We start from the raw sequence: 15,871 nt of genomic DNA, 5'->3' as shown, positions 1-15,871 counted from the left end.
ATTGAACTTCAGGCTTTTACTGATTTTCAGAAACACTTTAATTCATTAGAAAAACTGTTTGTTCTTTCAGTTTCCTTCTCTTACACCATAAAGTACACACCTGCTTTTTTCTCACTGTTGCAGTTCCCAGCTCATAGTTTCTAGCTTTGCTTTGTTTACATTGTTGACCATTTGAGAGGCAACAGATCTGGGGAGTTTGCAGTTGGGGAAATTTCCTCTGGGAAAAGAAATGGGTGACAGAGTCTGGGTATTTTCTAGTGTTCATTGTTTATTTACAAAATAAACCCAAGTCCTATTTACTATGAACAGAAAGTAACAACTGCAGAAACTGCACACAGACAAAAAATGCCTTGACAATATAATTTTCATTCACATTGTAATCATGATGTCTAATCAGCCCACACCTAACCCTGTGTGTCTTTCTTTTGTACATTTTTTTTGGTACATTTGGTACATTTGGTTGTTTCCTGAAATGGGCACACACAAACAGGGGCAATTACCCCTGAGCATTCAAAAATCAGAAAACAGACCAAGATGAAATATTTGAAATCAAATCTCATGATTAAGCTATAGTTGAGATATTTGAATCGGTGCGATTTTTGAATGTATAGGGTTGGCAATACTACTGTGCAAATAAGAAAACAATACAATGGACAGAAAATAACCCAAAAGAGAGTGTCTCAATAACTGTGTGTAGATATAGATAAATTTATGAACAGAATTATATGATGGGATCGCCTGCAACAGCATGGGACTGGACTTGTTGACCCAGGAAGTCCCTGCCAGCCTGCATCCTTTGTTCCTAATTCACTTGTAGGAACACCAGCTAAAATACCAGTGAATTCAGCTCAGTTGCCAAGGAACAGCTCCCTCTTCTCCCTTGATCTCTGTCTTTATGTTTAGCACAAAAAACATTCAGTTCCTTTCTCCTTCCTGAGCCCTTGACTGCTTTTGTCCATCGTGTCAGTAGCCTATAAAAGCATGACCAAACAGGATGTCAAAGCAGTGACTGATGAACTGTGGGATGATAGGAAAAGAGTTATTTGCCATGTTGAGGTTTATCACACCCAAGCTTGCTTTCTTGTTATCCTGGTACACAAAAAAATGTCTCCAGCCAAACAGAAGCAGCGAAAGTATGAATTTTAGTCTCTCCTCAACCTCATTCACGTCAGTGAGAAGAAAATTTCAATTTCTGTTCTGTCTACATTGTATTGTTTAACCAAATTTGTAACCAGTTAGCAAGATGGCTTACATCCACACAACAGGATTAACTCTCAATTAGAAATTACATGCAGTGTCGTAGCTGTGTTGGTCCCAGGATATTAGAGAGACAATATGGGTAAGGTAGTATCATTTATTGGCCACTCCGAGTATATTTCTGAGACCTGAAGAAGAGCTCTGTATAAGCTCAAAAGCTTGTCTCCCTCACCAACAGAAGTTGGTCCCATCTTGTCTCTCCAATTAGTAACTGTGAAAATGAAGTGTTAATCAGTCTTGCCAGTTGCCAGGGGCGGCAGGTTTGTATAATTTTTGGTGGTGCCCAGAATGGGTCCAAGTCCCACCGCCCCCCAATACCTGCCTAAGGCTCTGGGAGGGAGTTTGGGTGCAGGAGGCGGTTTGGGGTGCAGGCTCTGGGAGGTAGTTTTGGTGCAGGAGGGCTGTGGGCTCTGGGATGGAGTTTGGGTGCTGGGTGTAGGCTCTGGGCCGGGATGCAGGCTCTGGGAGAGAGTTTGGGTGCGGGAGGGGTGCGGGCTCTGGGACAGAGGTTTGGGGTGTGGGAGGAGGTGCAGGGCATGGGGCTGGGCCAGGAATTAGGAGTTTGGGGTGCAGAGGGCAGGCTGCCCCAGGGCTGGGGCAGGAGGCCAGAGGGGACTCCCCCCAGCCCTCTCCCCGCCGGCAGCAGTGAGTTGCGGACGAGAGGGGCCCCTCCCCAGCTCAACACTCACCCAAGCCCTCCCAGGCTGCTACTCAGGAGGTCCAGCCAGGATACCCCCCCGCAGTCAACTCAGAATCGCCTACTGGGGCAGCGGGGGCTTCCATGTGCCTCCTCCCTCTGCAGATGCAGCAGCCCCCTCGGTCTGCCCCTGGCACCACTCCCTTGTAGCCGGCAGTGAGGTAGCGCAGCATGGAGCAGCTGCCCGCTGCCCAGGGCAGGCGGGGACGCTTGGGGGAGGGGCATGTGGGAGCAGCAGGCGGGGCCGGGGGAGAGACCCGGCCCTGACCATTGGTAGAGTCGGGCTCCCCAGGCCCTGAATTTGCTGGAGCCCAGGCACCACGGTCCCATACAACTTGCCGCTCCTGCCAGTTGCCTATATTGCCACACAGTTCTTTTCCTCTAGTCGTATCATAACACAGTTGTTCTGCAATGCAGACAACGCCCTGAACCATGTTTGTGTAACAAAGTTGGCTGATCATTCTGCTTCCCAACTCTTTTAGCTGTAGGATATCTCCAAGTGCATTGCCTTGCCAAGGCTGCCTCTAGGTTTTTTGCCGCCCCAAGCTCCGAGAGCGCAACTGCCCAAGCAAAAAAAAAAAAAAAGGGGGGGGGGGAGATGGGGGTCAGCCAAAATGCCACCCCTGGAATTGTGCTGCCCCAAACGCTTGCTTTGCTAGTGCCCAGAGCCGGTCCTGTGCCTTGCTGTTTTTAGTATGGCTCTGTGTGTATTGTCCTCTGAAACAGTATGCCCAGATTTTCACAGTATACACTAATGCACAAAATGGTAGATGTGGAATATAAACACTTGACACAAGACTGTATTGTGGGAAAAGCTGCTCAGTAGACACAACTTAGCTGTGTTTGTTGTAACCAGAGCAGATGTGCGTGTTGCAACCTAATTACAAAAACATCTTAGCCCAAAAGATGTAGTCAATTGTTTTGCAAAGTACAGTCTTATCAAATTTAGGAGTGGAAGTCCTGAGTCTTTTACTTTGCTGCCTGACGTAGTAGAGACTCTTAAATGTTGCTTTGCTGAACCAATTTGGCCATTTTTATAAAACAAAACAATGTAAACAACCAAAATCCCCTACAATACTCTAGAGTAACTGCTGCAAACACTGCAGTTTCTCTATGATAGTGGTTTGGACTATTACTGTAAAATACTGTAGTATTTTTCTGTAAAGGTACTACGGTACTTACTTCTCCCACTCTAGAGCAATGATTTAAATGAGTTATTTTGAACAAATACGTGAGTGATTATTTCCAGGGGGAAAAAGCCTTCCTCTATTCAGCAATATTTTTCACAGATTTCACAATTTCCCCCTGGGCTCCACTACTCAGCAAAGCTTCTCTTTAAAAAAAACCCCACATGCAAAACCAATTACAGCATACAAAAAGTCTATTTAAGTAGTTTTGCCTTTCAGACATTAAGGAAATGAATGTTATAAGGAATAACGAGGAAGAGGATGTGCAGTGACCTGCAGAGGAGAGAAGATCTCATATAGGGATGACACACTGGACCTAAAAAATGCCCTCTACATTCTACTGCCATCCTTCATTCACACTCTTGAGGACCATTTGGAGCAACAGAAAACCCGGCAATCCAGGTCAGATGCAACACAAAAGTATCCATAGCCCACTTATTCCTGCCCTATTGAGTGGGCAGATCTTTCCCCACACATCCCACCAGCCCTTGGAGACTTGGGGTGTCTTCACTGCAGAGTTAACTTGAGTTGACTATACTTGAGTTACTTCTCTCCAGTTAGCCTAGCTCAAGTAAGGGTGGCCACACTGTGAAATAACACTTGACTTCTATATCCACACTAGTGCTGCATTCACTAAAGTTTCCAGGGACATATTCCATGGTTTATTATGCTGAAGTAAGCTGAACCACTCAATTTCTTTCCCAGTGAATTGTGGAAAAACTTGTTTGTCCTTTCTGGGCATACAGGGGAAATTGTAGGAAGGCACCGGAGGACTAGCAACACTTGAATGGAGCCAGCCTACGTCCGCACTGCAGAATGGAGCTGATAAGTTGTGGTAACTCAAACTTTAGCCTACACTTCCTGACAGGCCAGACAACTCAAGTTTAAAGCACTACCACACAGAAGTTCAGAGTTTTTGTTTGTGGACAGGATTCAAGGAAGGAGCAACACTCGGGTTATTATTCAAATTAACTTTGCAGTGAAGACAAACCCATAGAGCAGCAGCAGTCTGGATGGATTGCTGGGTCCAACCCTGATTACAGAGCAAGATCAAAGAAGTAGACTGGAACCAATGGAACCATAAAAGTTCAAAAGCGTTTATGTGCAAATATTTGTGGGCTCATGGCTGTTTCTTCACAGGGGCAGAGTTATATGAAAACAAGGGGGAGGAGCCAGCCAGCTGCCTCCATAAGCAAAGGAGAAGGACAAGAAACATCATTAAACCCTGTGACAGGTTTCAATCAGGCCACCAAACCCCTAGGGGGTGATGGAGAGCTATAGTCCCACGGGCAGGCCTTAGTCACACCTTTCGGGTGCTGGGGAATTAGCGGAAAACGTATGCCGGCACGAGTCTGCAGCGCGCGCCCTCGAGCCCCGGGGCGCGCCGGCATGAGTCTGCAGCGCGCCCCCTCGAGCCCTGGGGCGCGCCGGCACGAGTCTGCTACCCAAGGCAGGTTGGCCGAGGTAGGGGAACGCAGGCCCACCCAACTCCACTGCGTTCCAGCCCAGGGCCCTGACAGTGGCGGGAGGAGACGGTCCTGCCGCTGGGTCAGCGGGGGGCCATCCGCGCCCCGCTGACCAAATACACCCACCACATGGTGCAGTTCTGCCCCTGGGCTACTTCCTGGTCTCTCAAGTGGGCCTCTCTGGTCCCTCCAGCTTGTCCGGGCGTTCAGCTGCTGGCAGCTCCAGCTCCCCCCTCTGTGTCAGGCTCACGCTGGCCCGGGTTACAGCCTGGCCCCTCCAGGTCCTCCGGGTATTCAGCAGCTGGCAGTCCTGATCGCCACAGGCCTTCCTCCCGGTCAGGTTCCTCCTGGGTCGGCAGTAGGGTCTGGAGGAAGCAGCCTGTGTCTGTCTCTCTCCCTGGTGCTCCTCTCACTGGGCAAAGGGCCCCCCCCTTTGTACTTCCTGTCCCACCCCACCCCTTCCGGGGATCAGCGTAAGCTTGGTCTGGCCCCACCCACTCAGGCTGAGAGGGTGGCTCTTTACCCTCTGGTTCGGAGGGAAGCCACCCTGGCTCCCTACAAACCCCAATCCTTTGAAGATTAATGCACCTGCTTAATTTTACACACTCTGCACATTGACTTCAGTAGGACTATTCACAGTCCATAAAGTTAAGCAAGTGTGTAAGTATTTTTTGGAGTGGGACTTTAGATACTCCAGCCCCTAGAGGGACTACCAGTAACTACCCAGGTGCTATCTGCGGGAAAAGAATATGCAGAAGATTGGAGGGATGAGGACCAGCCAACAGGGAAGCATGTGCATGGAAATCTGGGGAAAAAACAGAATAGGTGGGAGTAAGATTTAAATGAAGAGCATAAACAATTTGTTTCAAATGAACAAAACATTTATCCTATTAGTCATCTTAAAATTCTTGACTAATTTCCTATTCTGATTTTTCCTTGGAGGCAATTGCTGCAGTTGTCATAGGCATGCTGATCGTGAATGGGACTGTGTTTGGATAGTAGAATGGGAATTGGTCAGTGAGACAATCTCTGTTCAGATGTGGCTCACACTATTAAAAGAAATGGAGAATTCCTGAACTGAAGTGAATTCTCAATGGATATTAAACTGCCCACTCTCTGTGGAAATTATGGATACCTTGCCCTCTACTGAAGTAAGTGCCCATGAGTCTCAAGAGGTTTAGCTACTTCAGAGAAGTACAATTCAGCTTTTTAAAAATATGTTCCCTTCAGCCATTGTATTGTATTGCTGTGCAGTGTTAAGGAGTTTTTGTATTCTACTGTAGAGGACAGTGCATTTCATTAAGGGATAAAGTGATCCCTGTGTATTTCAATGGTGGATGTAGTGATAATATAGTTTATGTGAAAGTTTTTAAAGTGCCTCAGGATATAGGGCATATATAAATTTAATAGATTACTAATTTTCTAAAAACTACCCACATGCTTGTTTTCAAGAGTAGATGCAAAACCACAGAAACCACCATATCCCTCCCTCTCTTTCATACATACAATAAACAAACACACCGTCAAAAAAAGTCTTAACACCCTGAAAGCTGCCCCCAGATGTACTTAAATGTATATGGAGGTGCGGGGAGGGGGAAGGGGAATTCTAGCAGAATAGTCCCACAGAGGAAAACATTCACAGTGTTATAATCCCTGTGAAAGTAAGAATAGTTTGTTGAAACTGTAAAGAGAAATACTGCAGAAAGTATTTAGGAGAGAAATAGTGTGTGGATTTGGTGAGAGATCATAATGTCTCCTCACATTATATTCTTACTGTTGGTGACGGCAAAAGTGAGGGCAAAAATCATCCCTTTAAAGTAGCCAGGGATTCTTTTGCAGAGCAATGTAAAGTGTTGAAACTATCTTTCATCAAGGAGAGAGTCAGGAATTTCAGACTAAAGCAATGTTGCTGGATAAACTACATGCTCCATAATTTGCACTGACAACTTTTGGAGCAGAGGATGGAGTAGCTGGGTAGATCAGATGACATTTTTATACAATGCCTCTCTTTTAAATTTTCTGCCTTAGACTTCCAAAGGTGCCCTGTTCACCTTTTAACTGCCTTTACATTACCTCTCTTCCCACCTCTCCCCTCATGCACTTCAAATGCATGCGTGCTTATAGCACATTCTTTGTATCAAATACACTATTATATGTATTGTCTTCCTCTTAAAGGGTCAGCTCAGGGTTGCACTGTAATTTAATACACACATGAGAATTCTCACTTGAACTCAACAGTTTGTATATGTATAATGTTCAAGTTAGATCAGGTTTTAACCTCTGGTTATACTTCAGCAGATTTGCATTAAGCTGCTGACTCCAAGTGCTTTCAACTCTTTGGTGATGTTTTATATTTAATAATGAATATAAAATAATTTTAAAAAAAGACAGGCTAGACAAAGCCCATTAAGATTTAGTACTATTAAACGGCTTCTTCCTAATCTCAGAGTTAGATTGTGTTTTTAATTTGCCCTCTGTAAGGCATGGCACCTAGATGTACCACCCCAGGAGCAGCCCAGGGAAGCAATTTTGCATCTCTTTTTTGCATGCCACCCTCTTGCTTCTGTGGTGTTATAATCTACTACAGAACCCTACCCTATAGCATAATCAGTTGGTGCGCAGATCCATTGACCACCCTCCCTGTGTAGGAGGGCATAGCACGTGTGGAGCAGTCACCCCCCAGAATAGCATCAGCATGAAAGGGAAAGCCCAGCCTCCATGCCCTCTGATTAATTAGGGGCTGGGCAGAGAGGGGAGCCAGCCCAAATCCCCAGTTCAGTAAGGGACTGGGAGAAAATCCCACCCCTGAGTTCCTGCTGCTGGTCCTCCTTCCTTTCACTGGAAGGGAGGAATGTAACACCATAGCAGAAATCTGTAGCCCTGATTGGCAAGAGCTCTGGTTGGATAGAGAGGTGGCAGGAAATCCTGCCCCTAACTTCCTGTTAAAAGCTCTCTGGGACTTGGGTGAAGAATTCACAGGCAACCAGAGAGGATGTGTGGGTGTGGCAACAATGGCTGCTGAGACACTGCAGAGCGTCTGAGCCCAGGTCCAGGGCACAAACTCAGGGAGCAGCCTGAGTGGGTGTCCTTGGTGAGCCAGCACTATGCTGCATGTGAAGATTGGCCAAGAGCCCAGAGGGAAGGATTAGTGACGGAGAAGCTGATGCTGGGGGGACACTGAGGCTGTTTGTTTGCTGATCAAGGTGCCTTGCTGATAAAGCTGAGTGAGACTAATAATGGTGTTGGCATCACTTGAGGATGAATTCTTGGCTCCTCACAGGCTGTAGGAGGGGGTCTCCACACCAAAGCAAAGGGTGGAGTTCTGGAACCCACTACTGGCAAGGGAAGTCTCTGCCCCACAGGCTATGCCCATGGGGTGTGATTGTAGTTGGAGAGTGGTGGTATGAGTCCCCCATGCCCTGACTGTGAAATGCATCCAGTCCCCTCAACCCTCCTCCCATGTGTTATTTCTGACCTTCCACTTTGATGGTATACATCTCTATACCTCTCCCCTATTGTCCCTTTCACTCCCCAATGTTTCATCTCTTTTCCCTTACCTTCTCTCCTACCTCTGGTGTCCCACCCTCTATGTCGTTGCAGGAGAACAAGAGTATATTGAATACCACTTTCTGACATTAAGGGAAGGACAGTGGGGATATCACCGTGCCAGTGTTAGGTCTTAAGGATGGGTGACTGCCTCATATTATTATTTAAACTAAACGTCTGACGACCACCAATAATACAAACATAAAACTGACCACAAACATTTCTGTAGCTTTGGATATGTGCCTTCTCTCTCTGGCCAAAAGTTTCTTTGTTTCTGAACAGACCTTTCCACCTTTGGTAACCTACAATTGCTACTGTGGAGCCTCAGCAGGTTTGTCTGTGTGATAAGGTGGCTACCCCAGACAGCTGAACAAAAGGTTAACAGGAGTTTGAGACCCCAATTAGCCCACCTTGCTGTACCTGGAGAAGGCATCAGGCTTGATTTATTATGACACCCCTGTAGGGAAGAGCTTCTTCATAAACAAGGAAGTAAAAGCTGAAGAGGAGATCCAGGAGAGGGGGCCAGGACAGAGAAACCCAGGGGAGAGGCAATAGGGAGTTCTTGCTCTCTGGGAAGAGCCTGAGGAAGGCAAGCTAAAGAAGGCCACAGGGACAGAGTTAATCCCGGTGGTGAGTTTTGGGGGGCAAGGCACAGAGAGGCAGTCAGGAAGGGTTGGCATTCCAGCAGAGAAAGAATGAGCTAGGAGGACTGAGGGAGAAGCCACAGGCCTGGGGCCAAGTAGTAAGTGGCCCAAGGAAACAGCAGTGCATCTGAAGGAGCAGACCTGCCTGCTTAATACAGGATCCCTGGATTAGAACCCAGACAAGAGGGTGGGATTGGGTTCTTCTATCAGCCCCAAGGAAGGGGCATACAAGCTCAATATAAGGACTACTGAGCCCAGGATGGACCTGAAGCTCAGCCTCCAAGAGGGGCCAAGGAATAGCCCAAGGGGGGGCAGAAGGAACTTTTGTGTTGGGACCTTTTTTTTACTTTTGTTACCCCAAATGGGGAGAGACTTTAAATTGACCTGATCAGAGGGATACGTCACAAGAAGAGAAATCACCACAGAGCTAGAGCAGCTGTCAGAAGGGGGCTGTATATGAGGAAAGAGCTGCTATGTATGCCCAGCCAGAAGGGTGCATGTCTTCCACAGGCTGCTTGCCATTTTCAGATTTTACCTGCTGTGCAATAAATTTGGAAGTACTTTTTGATGCAGGGAAATCCCACTTCACACTCTGAAATAGATCATTCTCCCAACTCAATGTACAGAACTGTATAATTGGCTAGATGCATTATGAGGTGGAGAATGTATTTTTTAAATTATTTTTTCCCTAAGTCTTGCTCTGAAGAACTGAGTTTTGACCACTGATGCAGACAGAATGTCAGACTGTATAGTTAGATGTTCCAGAATCTGCAATATATACTGAAAACCTCAAAAGGGTTGGATATTCTTCTGATACAAGTCCACACATTGAGCTCTTATCTCAAATGGTCCTCAAATCAAGAGCTGGATGAATATGGCAAGATTTTTTCCATGAATAGAAGTTCAAATTTTTAAACAAACTTGCTGAGACTGTTTACATTCCTTGTGTTTTCTTTATGCAGATATTCTAGTGAACAAGTATACTGGCAGGAATATTTGCCATAACAATAAATTTCATGGAACCTTGGAGAATACTTGTGGAAAATGAAATCTGAATTTGATACAAAAACCTGATTCTAAGAATTATACCTCTTCAATCAGGGAACCGAAACATACCATGCAGCCTGTGTGTCCAATCAAGAATTTGTGTTAAATTTGCCCAATAAGCAAACAATCTAGACACTAGAACTGGTCAGAAAATGGCAAAATGTAAACAAATTTTTCATTTTTCTAAACTCGATAAAAAACAAACAAACCAACCACCTTTTGGTGGAATTTTTCCAGTTCTTCAATGAAACAAAACAAAAAAACCCTTGGTTTTTAATAAAACATTTTTTTTGTTTGTTTTTTGAAAAAACTCGGATTTTGAAAACTGAAAAATGTTCAGCTTTTGGTATTTAAATTGAAAAAATAGACATTTTTGAACAAAACAACTTTCCATAAAAGTTTTCATTGAAAAAAGGGCCTTTTTTGTGGGGGAAAGTCTAGAGGAAAATTTTCAACCAGCTGGAATATGCAAGAGGGGCTCCTGGAGAATCCCTCCACTGAATTTTACCCAGAGTAGGAAAAGATATGGGAGTTAGTAACACAGAGGACATGCAAAGAACAGTCCAAGATAAACAGCAATGGTGGAGCCTTGTTTGTGCCCTAAGCAATTTCTGATAGTGTGGGAAACATTCAGATTCTACTAGACCAGGAATTATTCATAGAAATATATACAGCAAATAACTGAAAAAAAAAATCACAATCTGCAGATAGAAAGAGGTGCAATTAGTCAGATAAAGAACTTTGTTTGAATTTTTTTGCTAATCCCTACACCAATCTGCAACTTTAATGCCCAGGAATAATCATTACTTATGCAAAGAGTCCCACTGTTTTGATTCCTCACCTAACATTTTAGTCATTTTGGGGCAGTCTGCCTCCTAGCCTGATAACTGATAGTTCTTTACCAAGCTTTCAATTTCTCTGTTGGAGAAGCTCCATGAAAAGTGAACATCACCACCACTCTTCAAAAGCTGAACATTAGTGGTCTAGGGTTAAGGTCAATAGGGAGGTAGTGATGAGAAGCTCTTATTTCAGTACTTTGCACAATGCCTGCTTTATAGATAATCAGAGAGACAAGGAAAAAATATTATTTGATCATGTAATTTAAGACTTTATCACAGTGGATACACACAAGTGGTACGAATTAAGGTTGTACAGGCCACCTTAAATTTGGCGTTTACTAACTTTTGAGTGCTTGACTTTGCAGTCTTAATGCGAATAATACTGACGCCCACATAGGTCACCAGCAGGGTTGGAACCTGTAGATCCATGGCATAGCCATCTACCACCTGAGCTAACAGAGTAAATGATGGCAGTTGTAGGTTACCATCCTCTGTCGATGGTATTACAGAGGGATGGGGGACACCGTTTGTTACAGGGTTTCACATATATTTGCAAAAAGAGGAATGCTGACACTAGGGAATCTTGGGTTCCATTCCAGGTTCTGGATGGGAGTGTTCTCTAGTGGTACCACACCCTTCTTCCCCTGTCCCCTCCAGCCTAAGTCTGGTCTCCCACTTCCAATGGAAATCTCTTTGCCTGGTCATATCCAGTTTCTCTCTCCAGATTCACTATTTGAGCCTCAATCTTCTCCTCACCCTGGCTCCCAGGCCCAGTCTCCATCCCTGGGTTCCTCATCCCAGCCCCTACCCTACCACAGGGCTCCTCGCTGGAATGTAGTCATCTCCCGCTTCCAAACTCCTTGTCCCAGTCTTCTTGCCCAACCAGTCCTAGTCTTTCCTCCCCCCGAACTCCTCATCTGACCTCAGTCTTCCTGCCCCTCCACTTGCTCTCAATCCCCACGGTCCTCTTAGAATCATAGAGCCATAGAATATTAGGGTTGGAAGGGACCTCAGGAGGTCATCTAGTCCAACCCCCTGCTCAAAGCAGGACCAATCCCTAACTAAATCATCCCAGCCAGGGCTTTGTCAAGCCTCACCTAAAAAACCTCAAAGGAATGAGATTCCACCACCTCCCTAGGTAATGCATTCCAGTGCTTCACCACCCTCCGAATGAAGAAGTTTTTCCTAATATCCAACCTAAACCTCCCCCACTGCAACTTGAGACCATTACTCCTTGTCCTGTCCTCTTCTACCACTGAGAATAGTCTAGAACCATTCTCTCTGGAACCCCCTCTCAGGTAGTTGAAAGCAGCTATCAAATCCCCTCTCATTCTTCTCTTCTGCAGACTAAACAATCCCAGTTCCCTCACCCTCTCCTCATAAGTCATCTGTTCCAGACCCCTAATCATTTTTGTTGCCCTTCGCTGGACTCTCTCCAATTTATCCACATCCTTCTTGTAGTGTGGGGCCCAAAACTGGACAGAGTACTCCAGATGAGGCCTCACCAATGTCGAATAGAGGGGGACAATCACATCCCTTGATCTGCTGGCAATGCCCCTACTTATACAGCCCAAAATGCCTTTAGCCTACTTGGCAACAAGGGCACACTGTTGACTCATATCCAGCTTCTTGTCCACTGTAACCCCTAGGTCCTTTTCTGCAGAACTGCTGCCTAGTCATTCGGTCCCTAGTCTGTAGCAGTGCATGGGATTCTTTTTGTCCTAAGTGCAGGACTCTGTACTTGTCCTTGTTGAACCTCATCAGATTTCTTTTGGCCCACTCCTCTAATTTGTCTAGGTCCCTCTGTATCCTATCCCTTCCCTCCAGCGTATCTACCTCTCCTCCCAGTTCAGTGTCATCTGCAAACTTGCTGAGGGTGCAATCCACACCATCCTCCAGATCATTTATGAAGATATTGAATCAAAACCAGCCCCAGGACTGACCCTTGGGGCACTCAGCTTGATACCGACTGCCACCTAGACATTGAGCCATTGATCGCTACCTGTTGAGCCCAATGATCTAGCCAGCTTTCTATCCACCTTACAGTCGTTTCATCCAGCTCATACTACTTTAACTTGCTGGCAAGAATACTGTGGGAGACCGTATCAAAAGCTTTGCTAAAGTCAAAGAATAACATGTCCAAGAATAACATGTCCACTGCTTTCCCCTCATCCACAGAGCCAGTTATCTTGTCATAGAAGGCAATTAGATTAGTCAGGCATGACTTGCCCTTGGTGAATCCATGCTGACTGTTCCTGATCACTTTCCTCTCCTCAAAGTGCTTCAGAATTGATTCCTTGAGGACCTGCTCCATGATTTTTCCAGGGACTGAGGTGAGGCTGACTGGCCTGCAGTTCCGCGGATCCTCCTCCTTCCCTTTTTTAAAGATGGGCACTACATTAGCCTTTTTCCATCCGGGACTTCCCCCGATCGCCATGAGTTTTCAAAGATAATGGCAATCACATCCGCCAACTCCTTTAGCACCCTCGGAGGCAGCGCATCTGGCCCCATGGACTTGTGCTCGTCCAGGTTTTCTAAATAGTCCCGAACCACTTCTTTCTCCACAGAAGGCTGGTCACCTCCTCTTCGTGCTGTCCTGCCCAATGCAGTAGTCTGGGAGCTGACCTTGTTCATGAAGACAGAGGCAAAAAAAGCATTGAGTACATTAGCTTTCTCCACATCCTCTGTCACTAAGTTGCCTCCCTCATTCAGTAAGGGACTCACAATTTTCTAGACCACCTTCTTGTTGCTAACATACCTGAAGAAACCCTTCTTCTTACTCTTAAGATCTCTTGTTAGCTGCAACTCCAAGTGTGATTTGGCATTCCTGATTTCACTCCTGCACGTCTGAGCAATATTTTTATACTCCTCCTTGGTCATTTGTCCAATCTTCCTCTTCTTCTAAGCTTCTTTTTTGTGTTTAACATCAACAAGGATTTCACTGTTAAGCCAAGCTGGTCACCTGGCATATTTACTATCTTTCTACACATCGGGATGGTTTGTTCCTGCATCCTCAATAAGGATTCTTTAAAATACAGCCAGCTCTCCTGGACTCCTTTCCCCTCGTGTTATTCTCCCAGGGAATCCTGCCCATCAGTTCCCTGAGGGAGCCAAAGTCTGCTTTTCTGAAGTCCAGGGTCCGTATTCTGCTGCTCTCCTTTCTTCCTTGTGACAGGATCCTCAACTCCACCATCTCATGGTCACTGCCTCCCAGGTTCCCATCCACTTTTGCTTCCCCTACTAATTCTTCCCTGTTTGTGAGCAGTAGTTCAAGAGCAGCTCTGCTCCTAGTTGGTTCCTCCAGCACTTGCACCAGGAAATTGTCCCCTACACTTTCCAAAAACTTCCTGGATTGTCTGTGCACCACTGTATTGCTCTCCCAGCAGTTATCAGGGTGATTGAAGTCTCCCATGAGAACCAGGGCCTGCGATCTAGTAACTTCTGTTAGTTGCCGGAAGAAAGCCTCGTCCCCCTGGTCTGGTAGTCAAAAGCAGATTCCCACTCTGACATCACCCTTGTTGCTCACACTTCTACACTTAATCTAGAGACTCTCAGGTTTTTCTGCAGTTTCATACCGTAGCTCTGAGCAGTCATACTGCTCTCTTACATACAATGCAACTCCCCCACCTTTTCTGCCCTGCCTGTCCTTCCTGAACAGTTTATATCCATCCATGACAGTGATGTGAGTTCCAGTCATGTGACAGGTTTCAGAGTAACAGCCGTGTTAGTCAGTATTCGCAAAAAGAAAAGGAGTACTTGTGGCACCTTAGAGACTAACCAATTTATTTGAGCATGAGCTTTCGTGAGCTACAGCTCATCAGTGAGCTATAGCTCACGAAAGCTTATGCTCAAATAAATTGGTTAGTCTCTAAGGTGCCACAAGTACTCCTTTTCTTTTTGCCAGTCATGTGAGTTATCCCACCAAGTCACTGTTATTCCAATCACATCATAATTCCCTGACTGTGCCAGGACTTGCAGTTCTCCCTGCTTGTTTCCCAGGCTTCTTGCATTTGTGTAAAGGCACTTAAGATAACTCGCTGATCATCCCACTTTCTCAGTATGAGGCAGGAGCCCTCCCTTATTGCGCTCTCCTGCTCGTGCTTCCTCCCGGTATCCCACTTCTCCACTTACCTCAGGGCTTTGGTCTCCTTCCCCTAGTGCTCCTAGTTTAAAGTCCTCCTCACTGAGTTAGCCAGCCTGCTTGCGAAGATGCTCTTCCCTCTCTTCGTTAGGTGGAGCCCGTCTCTGCCTAGCACTCCTCCTTTTTGGAACACCATCCCATGGTCAAAGAATCCAAAGCCTTCTCTCCGACACCACCTGCATAGCCATTCACTGACTTCCACGATTCAATGGTCTCTATCCGGGCCTTTTCCTTCCACGGGGAGGATGGACAAGAACATCACTTGCACCTCAAACTCCTTTATCCTTCTTCCCAGAGCCATGTAATCTGCAGTGATCCGCTCAAGGTCATTCTTGGTAGTATCATTGGTGCCCATGTGAAAAGCAGAAAGGGGTAGCGATCTGAGGGCTTGATGAGTCTCAGCAGTCTCTCCGTCATATCATGAATCCTAGCTCCTGGCAAGCAGCAGACTTCTCAGTTTTCCCAGTCAGGGCGGCAGATAGATGACTCAGTCCCCTTGAGGAGGGACTCCCCGATCACCACCACCCGCTGCCTCCTTCTCCTGGGAGCAGTGGTCATGGAACTCCCTTCCCTAAGACAGTGCATCTCATGCCTTCCAATCAGCGGAGTCTCCTTCTGCTCCCTTCCCTCAGATGTATCATCTAGTCCACTCTCCGCATTACTACCTGTGGAGAGAACATGAAAATGGTTGCTTACCTGTATCTGCATTGCTGGTACATGGATGCTCCCCTTTCTTCTTCTGGAGGTCACATGCTGCCAAATTTCTTCACCATCCTTCTGTTTCCGCTGCAGAGCCTGTTCTGAATCTTCAGAATGTTATGCCCTTAGAAGCATATCCTGACGTCTGTCCAGGAAATCTTCAGTTTCTCTTATGCAACGCAGGGTCGATACTTGTTTCTCCAGACCTTGAACCTTCTCTTCCAATATGGAGACCAGCTTGCCCTTGTACAGACAAAGTCACTTCTGTCCTGTGGAAGAAAGACAAACATGGCACATCCTGTGCAGGTAACAGCAGCTGAACACTCACCATCCATATTACCTTCCTTC

General features: G+C 46.1%; 1 long non-coding RNA gene across 3 annotated transcripts in view; it reads right to left on the bottom strand.

Moving 5' to 3' along the window:
• Nucleotides 1–290: 290 nt before the first annotated feature.
• Nucleotides 291–15,871, bottom strand: part of LOC311520057 — a 29,160-nt gene continuing 13,579 nt past the window's right edge. For all 3 annotated transcript variants that reach the window (XR_014711464.1, XR_014711465.1, XR_014711466.1), the window contains 2 exons: nucleotides 15,521–15,792; nucleotides 291–5,412 (listed from right to left, as the gene is read on the bottom strand). This is a non-coding gene — a long non-coding RNA (uncharacterized lncRNA). The remainder of the gene's footprint in view (nucleotides 5,413–15,520; nucleotides 15,793–15,871) is intronic.

This window comes from Lepidochelys olivacea (assembly GCF_965140295.1).
Source record: "Lepidochelys olivacea isolate rLepOli2 genome assembly, chromosome: 4".
NCBI classification, from domain to species: domain Eukaryota; kingdom Metazoa; phylum Chordata; order Testudines; family Cheloniidae; genus Lepidochelys; species Lepidochelys olivacea.
This window is presented reverse-complemented; position numbering and strand designations above follow the sequence as displayed.